The sequence below is a fragment of the Carassius gibelio genome, chromosome A15 (assembly GCF_023724105.1).
Source record: "Carassius gibelio isolate Cgi1373 ecotype wild population from Czech Republic chromosome A15, carGib1.2-hapl.c, whole genome shotgun sequence".
Classification (NCBI taxonomy): Eukaryota; Metazoa; Chordata; class Actinopteri; order Cypriniformes; family Cyprinidae; genus Carassius; species Carassius gibelio.
In genome coordinates this window covers 26335680-26344066 of record NC_068385.1, presented here as the reverse complement: position 1 = coordinate 26344066, position 8387 = coordinate 26335680, and the positions used below count along the sequence as shown (strand labels likewise).

Genomic DNA, 8387 nt, shown 5'->3' with positions numbered 1-8387 from the left:
CTCACTCATTAACATTCACTTGCTGTCACCAACTGGCGGTTTTAATGTCATATTTAGACTTTTTTTTCCATGTTTTAAATTATTTCAAATATCAGTATTCAAAGTTTTGTGTTTAAACATTAACATAACACCAATTAATACATCTTTATCTGCAATTTTAATGCATCGATGTCCCTTCTGAGATACATAAACTGTGCAAATACATGCTATTTCAGATGCAGATTCCAGAAACGCTTTTTCTATATTAGGGATATTCTGGTATGTTTAATGTATTACTCCTATATGAGTCCGTATTGGACTTTCTTTTGGAAAGTACCCTCCAGCTTTGAGTGTGAATAAAGAATACACTGCATGAGAGAATTCTGGGTACGAATAAAACATCAGGTCATATGCACAGACTATCCTGTCTCTTTGAATTTCTGGCCCTGGAAAACACACGGGTGTGCGCGAGGGACGAATTTACATGCTATTAAAAGTGGGTGTGTGTCCCACATCCCCCACGTATTATACGTCCATGATAGTTACTCACACTTGTGTTGAGACATTACTGTCAGATCCAATATAGTCTGCACAGCATTGTATTTCAGTTCCATTCTTTTTTAAATCCCCCATTAAATTATGTCTTGTTTGTAAACAAATCCACAGAAAAGAGTTCTTACTGGCATGGTCTGGATCTTCATTAAAAATAACATTGGAATCAGAAGTAAGGCAACACATAGACAGTTTTTTTCCACAGCTTGGCACAGAACAGCACGGTATCTTTTTGTCTTTGGAGCCATCTTTATCGTTTGGTTTCTGCATAGACCTGTGGCTACACCTCTCTCATAAACACTACATGCGCAAATCAGAGGGCGGGAACAAACAAGCAGTTATGTCGAAGCAGGCATTGATCTTCCGTGGAGGCAGTATTGATCCACACTCTTAACATCATAGAATAGATAATTCCAAAAGCTGTCGTTTTGGCAGACTGCCTTCAGTACAAATTGCTTTTAGACTAACAACAATGTTTTGAGTTCTGAAACTTGTGTTTATGTTTTTTTTATAGTACAATGACCTCTTATTTGTCAAAAGATCAAGGGAATATTGGTTTCTCAGTTTAGAAGAACTGATTAAATTCTAAAAGATTTCCATCTCTACTCAGTTATATAAGTGCACAACTGAATGACAGCTATTTTGGTTGGGGCCTTAAATCAAACAAAACAAACTTCAGCAGACAGTCAGGACTACCGAGAAAATAATTGATGCACTCCTGCCCTTCTTCACAAATCATCACTGAGCCCCATGCCCCCATGTAACCTCTTGTTCTGCCCTCTGCAAGGAGCTGTAGATTACCCAAACATCCAGGCATAAGAACAGTTTCTTTGTTCTTTGCCATGGAATATTCTGCCAGGAATAATTGCAATATTTTTTGCAAAAAAATATGTACATTATGAAAATTTATCTCACTTGGGGTCTCAATTGGGAGGCCAACCGCATTCTGCTCCAGTTCCTTTCTTCCCGGAGGTGCATGAAAAAGTGACTGAAGTCATGGATGGTCCCTTTTACGGCCAGAAGCCGCTCATCTCCCTCTTCCATCCTCACCACCCTCGATGGCGGGGCAGCCAAGAGGTTCATGGACAATCCCCAGGTGGAGAGAGTGGTTGCGGTGCACTTGTGCCAGTAAAACGCTGCCACTTGGAGGAATCGTCTGCGTCTCCTGTCCAAAGCCTGTAAGCTGTCGGCAGCTCTTGCTGCCAAAGCTTACAGTGCTGCAGGCCAAGCTGCCTCTGCCCTGCATGCTATGGCTATCCTGCAGGTACCTCAAGCCAAGGCACTAAAAGGGTGGTACCTACCTGAGGTTAATGCAGGAGCTACACACGGCGACTGACTTCGCCCTACAGGTGACTAAAGTCAAGGCACGGTCCCTCTGGAAGGTGATGTCAGCTTTAGTGGTTCAGGAGCGCCATCTCTGGCTAAACCTAGATAAGATGAGAGACATCGGCAAAGCTCTCTTTTTTCTTTGATGTGGTGACCCCCTAAGTTTAATGGTGTTTTCGAGACTTCAGTAGCAGTCTGGGATGCTTCTGTCTTGCTCAAGGAGATTGCTGTACTGTTGGCAAATGATGCAATCGAGCCAGTCCCTCCAGCAGAGATGAGGAAGGGGTTTTACAGCCCATATTTCATCATAACCAAGAAAAACAGTCGCCTTTGACCTATATTGGATCTGCAAATTTGGAATTGGGCCCTGCACAAGCTCCAGTTCAAAATGTTGATGCAGAAATGTTTTATCAAATGCATTCAATCCCGGTATTGGTTTGGAGCGATCGAACTGAATGACAGCTTTGGGGTTCTGGACAGGACATTGACTGCTTTGGCACAGCAACTGTCTGGAGTTGCTGGCAGTGCATCCAGCTTTACGGCGGTTTTGGCCGCTTTTGCTAGACAAGGACATGTTGGACAGGACAGGGTGGTTTACGATCAGGTATCACGTCTCAGCTCACCTACCATCTCCTCCTCTGGAGTCAGGCACGTCTCAAGTCACTGTGCACTGTCCACACTCCAGGAGAGCTCAATAGGGGCAGCCGACTCTGGTCTCACAACAGCTCACTTTCCCTGGGGAAAGGAAAGGATCTGGAGTCGATTCAGAGAAGCCCAGATAGACCTATTTGCTTCCCACAGACCCCCCTGGGTATGGATGCACTGGTACAAAGCTGGCTTCGGGCTCTATGCAAGTATTTGTTTTCCCCAGTGAGTCTGCTCACTCAGACACTGTGCAATGTCAGAGAGGAACAGTTCCTGGTGGTTGCGCCTTACTGGCTCACCTGGACCTGGTTTTCAGAACTCATGCTACTTGTGAGGTGCCTTCCTGGCACATCCCCCCTGTGGAGGGTCCTCCTCTCTCAGGGGTTGGGCTCTATATGGCACCTGGAGGGTACGTGGCAGACATAAGTGATCTGCCACGGTGGTAGACACTATCACTCAGCCTAGAGCTCCTTCTATGAGGCAGGTCTATGCTTCGAAGTGGAGTCTGTTCACAAATTGGTGTCCGTCTCATCGAGAAGACCCCCAGAGATGCTTGAGTCATGCTTTCTTTCCTGCAAGAAAGGTTGGAGCATAGGCTGTCACCCTTCACCTTGAAAGTGTATGTGGCTGCCATTGCAGCCATCACGATTCAGTGGACGGCCGGTCCCTGGGGAAGCACGACTTGATCGCTAAGTTCCTGAGGGGTGCGAGAAGGTTAAATCCTCCTAGGACATCCCTAATACCCTCCTGAAACCTCTCTATTGTCCTGGCTGGACTTCAGAGGGGTCCCTTTGAGCCGCTTGATTCAGTCGAGCTAAAATTCCGGTCTCTGAAGACAGCACTCCTGATCAAACTCACTTTCATCAAGAGGGTAGGGGACCTCCAAGCATTTTTGGTAAGTGAACTGTGCCTTGTGTTTGGGCCGGCTTACTCTCACATTGTCCTGGGACTTGGACACATGCCCAATGTTCCCAACCACTCCCTTCCGAGGCCAGGTGGTGAACCCAGAGTAGGTAGATCCAGCCTTGGCATGGTTGTGTCCCATAAGAGTGCCTCGCATATACATGGACTGCACCCAGAGCTTCAGAAGCTCTGAGCAGTTCCTGGTCTGCTTTGGAGGTCAGCAGAAAGCGAAGGCTGTCTCAAAGCAGATAGTGGATGACATCGCCTTGGCGTACCATTCCAAAGGCAAGTCTCTCTGGCAGACATCTGATGAGCTGCGGGCTAGGTGACACCTAACAAATTTGGGGGACACACACCTGTGTCTTCCCTTTACAAACCCGCTCTATCAGTCTGTTCTGGCAGCTGTTCCATCCCTACACTAAGGTAGGACCTGCCTCAAGACCCATTTTATATGTAGTAATGCCCCCTGGGTCAGTACATATCAGTATCTCCACATTTCACCTCCCTATGTGTAGGATGTGGTCTCTGTAGGGACCTTTTCCTAAGACTCGCTACCCGATAGTTCTGCCAAGCTGAAATAAAGAATAGGAAAGATTTGAAGCAATCTTTCACTGAAGTTTGTAATCCCTTCCAAAAACTTGTTGCTGATGTAACAGCAGCATGGCCTTCTCCATCAGCGATGTACTCACCCTTTTGGTTCCTTTCGGTACCAAGGTCAGTGAATTTGCTTTGCTTTGAGATGCCACGGCTTGCCGACAATTGCAGTGCCACAGGGTTATAATGCTGTTCAGGTTGTGATGTTTTCCATGGACCTCATATGTCGTTCAATAACTCGTAGTGACCGACAGGTAGGGAACGTTTTGGTTACATACGTAACCCTTGTTCCCTGATGGATGGAATGGAGATGTTATGTCTCCATGCCACAACCTTGAAACATTTGCTGCTTCCGGGAGACATTCTCCGCTCCTCAGTCTAAAACCTGAAGAGTGGATGCACCTATCGCCTATTTATACCTGTAGGCATGGGAAGTGGCTATGTTATGCAAAATCCACTAGCTAATTTTTTATTGGCATTTTCTCTTTCATTCATAGATGTTATTCCTCCCAAGTGAGAAACCATATGTCATTCGACATAATGTCTCTTTTCCCTCCATCAGGGAATGAGAGTTACGTACGTAACCAAGACGTTTGACAGCTCAAGTGTGTAAATGCATATGAAACTACAACGGAGTATCTTTAAAAGCCCTCTTTTGTGCAGAGCTGCTTCCCTTCTGCCACATATTCAAATCAAGTTGACAATTTAACAGCTGAGTCCAAGCCTCCATTACTTTAGAACTAGTAATGAATGAATGTTGAGTTGCTTCATTATAAGCTTATTGTATTACTGTATTAAAGAGGTCACATGATGTGTTTTCAAGTTATCCTTTCTCTTTAGATTGTTACAAGCTGTTTTTGAATAGATAAGATCCCTAAAGTTGCAAAGACTAAATCTGAAACCTAAAGAGATATTCTTTATAAAAGTTAAGACTCATCCACGACCTCCTAAAATGCCTTGTTTATTTCATGCCCACATCTCTACATCACAATGTGGGAAGATTTGCATAACGTTTGCTGCCCAAACGTTCATGCAAAGAAAGAAGGCATAATTTTATTTGTTGCTGCCACCGTTGCCACTATGTTGTGAAGATGCTGTGAGTTTTGTTGTGAAAGCGAAAATACTTTGTTTTGCCTTCCAAACGAGGACACAACTAGAAATCAGTTGCTTTTGCGCCGATAGCTAAGTCAACAACACAGAGATATTTGAAGCAGTTTTACTCACCGCCTGCGGTTCCAACACACGATCATCACCCTTTTTCGTTGGGACTTCATTATCCTTAAGAAATAAACTATGTGCAAATCCGGCGTCAAACTGGGCCTTGTTTGTAAAACAAGCATCTTCGAAATGCAGGGAACAAACAAAAACACTTGCACAACTCCGTTGATGCTCTGTAAAAATAAACTCCATCCACTGGTCCCTTAATGCTGTTTTTTTTTTTTTTTTTTTTTTTTTTGGTAATCTGTGCAGGGTTGTCAAGCCCTGGCAACCAAAAACACACTTCTTTTGTGACATTTCGTGACGCTCTCGCTCTGATCAGTGAATGTCTGTGCTCTCAGTGCTCTGCTATACAGGAGCGCACGCTCTTCCGGCAGAAGTATCCTTAGGACCCATATAAGGAAATTCCGCTCCATCTAATTTCATACAGAGCCATACTCGAAAAAAAAAAAAAAAAACTTTCCGAAACTTGTGACAAACCCATGCTAAACATGGACAAAGTTTCAAAAATTAAGTTGTACGTTTGAAGGAGTATTTTAGCATGGGAATCCAACTCTTTAACAGTGGAAAAAACTCAGTATGCATGAAATAGCATTTCACCCCCCCTTTAAAGAATTCGCCAAAACACAAGTTTTGAGTAGTGTAGAGTAGCGTTGTAGTGTTGTTTCTCCGATAACAAATGCAGACATGGTTTTATGTTTATGATGCACAATGCAACTCAATGCATAAAAAGACAGTTTAAGTCATTATAATCTGTAATTATGTCTGGATGCCTCAAATGCCTAATTTCTAATGAGATTTAATGTTTTTGTCTTGTCGCGTCTGTTAACACACTGGATAGCTGGCCAATCAGAGCATACCTCGCTTTTCAGAATGTTAAGCTTTGTAAAACTCGACATGTTTCAGAAAGGCGGGGCATAGAGGATAAGCAATAATGCACATTATGTAGAAAATATTTATTTATTTATTTTTTAAACTGCATTAAACACATTTCATAACACAAAGTACAAAAAATAATGTTATTTTTAGCAACATCATATTACCCCTTTAAAAGCTGTGTATTATGTGTAGTTGAGTATTTTGAGAGAGACTGACGCCTGTTTCACATATAATCTGTCTGCAGTGCGTATGCAGTCCGAGTGTGTTACGTATGTGGTGCTGAAGCTGCACAGACTCATTGTGCTTTCACACAGGATGCGTTTGCAGTCCGCTAATGATCCGCGGCTGTTTAATCCACAAAACACAGCATTGTGATACTCTTTCATCACAGTACAGTAACAATCTTTCATAGACATATTTAAATTTAAATATAAACAACGTATTACTCATGCATTTGACTGCTAGGTTTTTATAATAAGTTGCTGAAACAAGCTGCAACACATTTGACACAACATCAGCCTACTTTTTAAGGTTATCACAAACATTTAAAATTTAAACTCACCACTGACAGAAACAGTAGACTCTTGTGCCTTTTACATTTAAATCTTTATTACACGGAATCAAACGGGTCTTAAATAACTTTGTTTTTCTGCCTCTATAAAAGTGCATACATAATGTTGCCTTGTTTCTCTAAAGTTGCTCTTTTTCTTGTTTTAAATCTAGCCAAAACCCATGTGTTGCGTGTGAAACACAGTAGGCTTTCATTTGTATACATTTATTGTGAAATGACTGCATTTCCATGTCAATCCATGTTAATTTTTACCTCGAACAATATGTCACAGGCCAGAGCGGACCACCAATTTAACGGGTCTCGCTCCTCCCTCTAACTTCCACCTCGAGGAGGTCCCACAACACCCCAATGAATGGACGGACAACCAAGATTAAAATGTAACAATTTTATTTGTTTAAAAGTTTGGGGAAAGGGGAAAGGAAACTTTAAAACTAATGATGACTCGAACTATTCTTTATCCACAACTACGGATTCCAGTCTCAATAACACTCCTCTTCAGCCCTTCCTCGACAACACTCCACTTCAGCCCTTACTTTCCAGCCGACTCCACTCCAGGTAAGTTTAAAGCAAGAGCTAGGCAGTTGACGTGCAGGGACTTTCTGGCCCTGGGGGGGGTGGACTTCAAGACCCAAGGCTGGGCTGTTAATGTGCAGAGGTTCCAGCTCTCAGGTAAGTACAGAGTTCAATACACAGGTGGGTATTCACAGGGCTGAGCTGTTAGCGTGCAGGGGTTCTAGCTCTCAAATAAGTACAGTGTTCCATACACAGGTGGGTATTCACAGGGCTGAGCTGTTAGCGTGCCGGGGTTCTGGCTCTCAGGTAAATACAGAGTTCAATACACAGGTGAGTATTCACGGGGCTGGGCTGTTAATGTGCAGAGGTTCTAGCTCTCAGGTAAGTACAGCGTTCAATACACAGGTGAGTATTCACAGGGCTGGGCTGTTAGCGTGCCGGGGTTCTAGCTCTCAGGTAAATACAGTGTTCGATACACAGGTGGGTATTCACAGGGCTGGGCTGTTAGCGTGCAGGGGTTCTAGCTCTCAGGTAAGTACAGAGTTCAATACACAGGTGAGTATTCACGGGGCTGGGCTGTTAATGTGCAGAGGTTCTAGCTCTCAGGTAAGTACAGCGTTCAATACACAGGTGAGTATTCACAGGGCTGGGCTGTTAGCGTGCCGGGGTTCTAGCTCTCAGGTAAATACAGTGTTCGATACACAGGTGGGTATTCACAGGTGGGTATTCACAGGGCTGTTAATGTGCTACTCACCACTGAAGATATTCAGAGGTCTGTATTCCAAGCAGATACGAGTTTAGTCGATGACTGACGGCTGGTGGGCCTTACAGGTGAGACTGCAAACAATACTGGGCTTCCCGCCCAGCTCGACAGGGGGGCACACGGGGGAGGATCGGCTGTTGTCCTTCGCTTCCCTCGTCAAATAAACAGCACAGACGACACGCACAAGGCCGGTGGTTGCCGACAAGGCCAATGACACAACGTCACATGGATAAAAAGGATAAGGCTTTGATTTAAAAGCTTACAGAGATTGCTGCGTGGGCAACGTCATCCAACCTCCTCCAGAGGCGCCCCCAACACGTCCGAGCTCCAGCTTACTTAAGGTAAAGACTGTGGTTGCCACCAATACACTACTCCTCTCCGTCAGGCCTCTTCCTACGACCAGGGACACAACCACGGACAAACACCACACACCACAAAGGCACT

At 44.2% G+C, this 8387-nt stretch overlaps 1 long non-coding RNA gene across 1 annotated transcript; it reads left to right on the top strand.

Moving 5' to 3' along the window:
- The first annotated feature begins 7284 nt into the window (after window positions 1-7284).
- On the top strand, window positions 7285-7899 carry LOC128029488 (uncharacterized). Its single transcript, XR_008187403.1, has 3 exons — window positions 7285-7360; window positions 7586-7711; window positions 7787-7899. It is a non-coding gene; the product is annotated as an uncharacterized LOC128029488 (long non-coding RNA).
- Window positions 7900-8387: the final 488 nt, after the last annotated feature.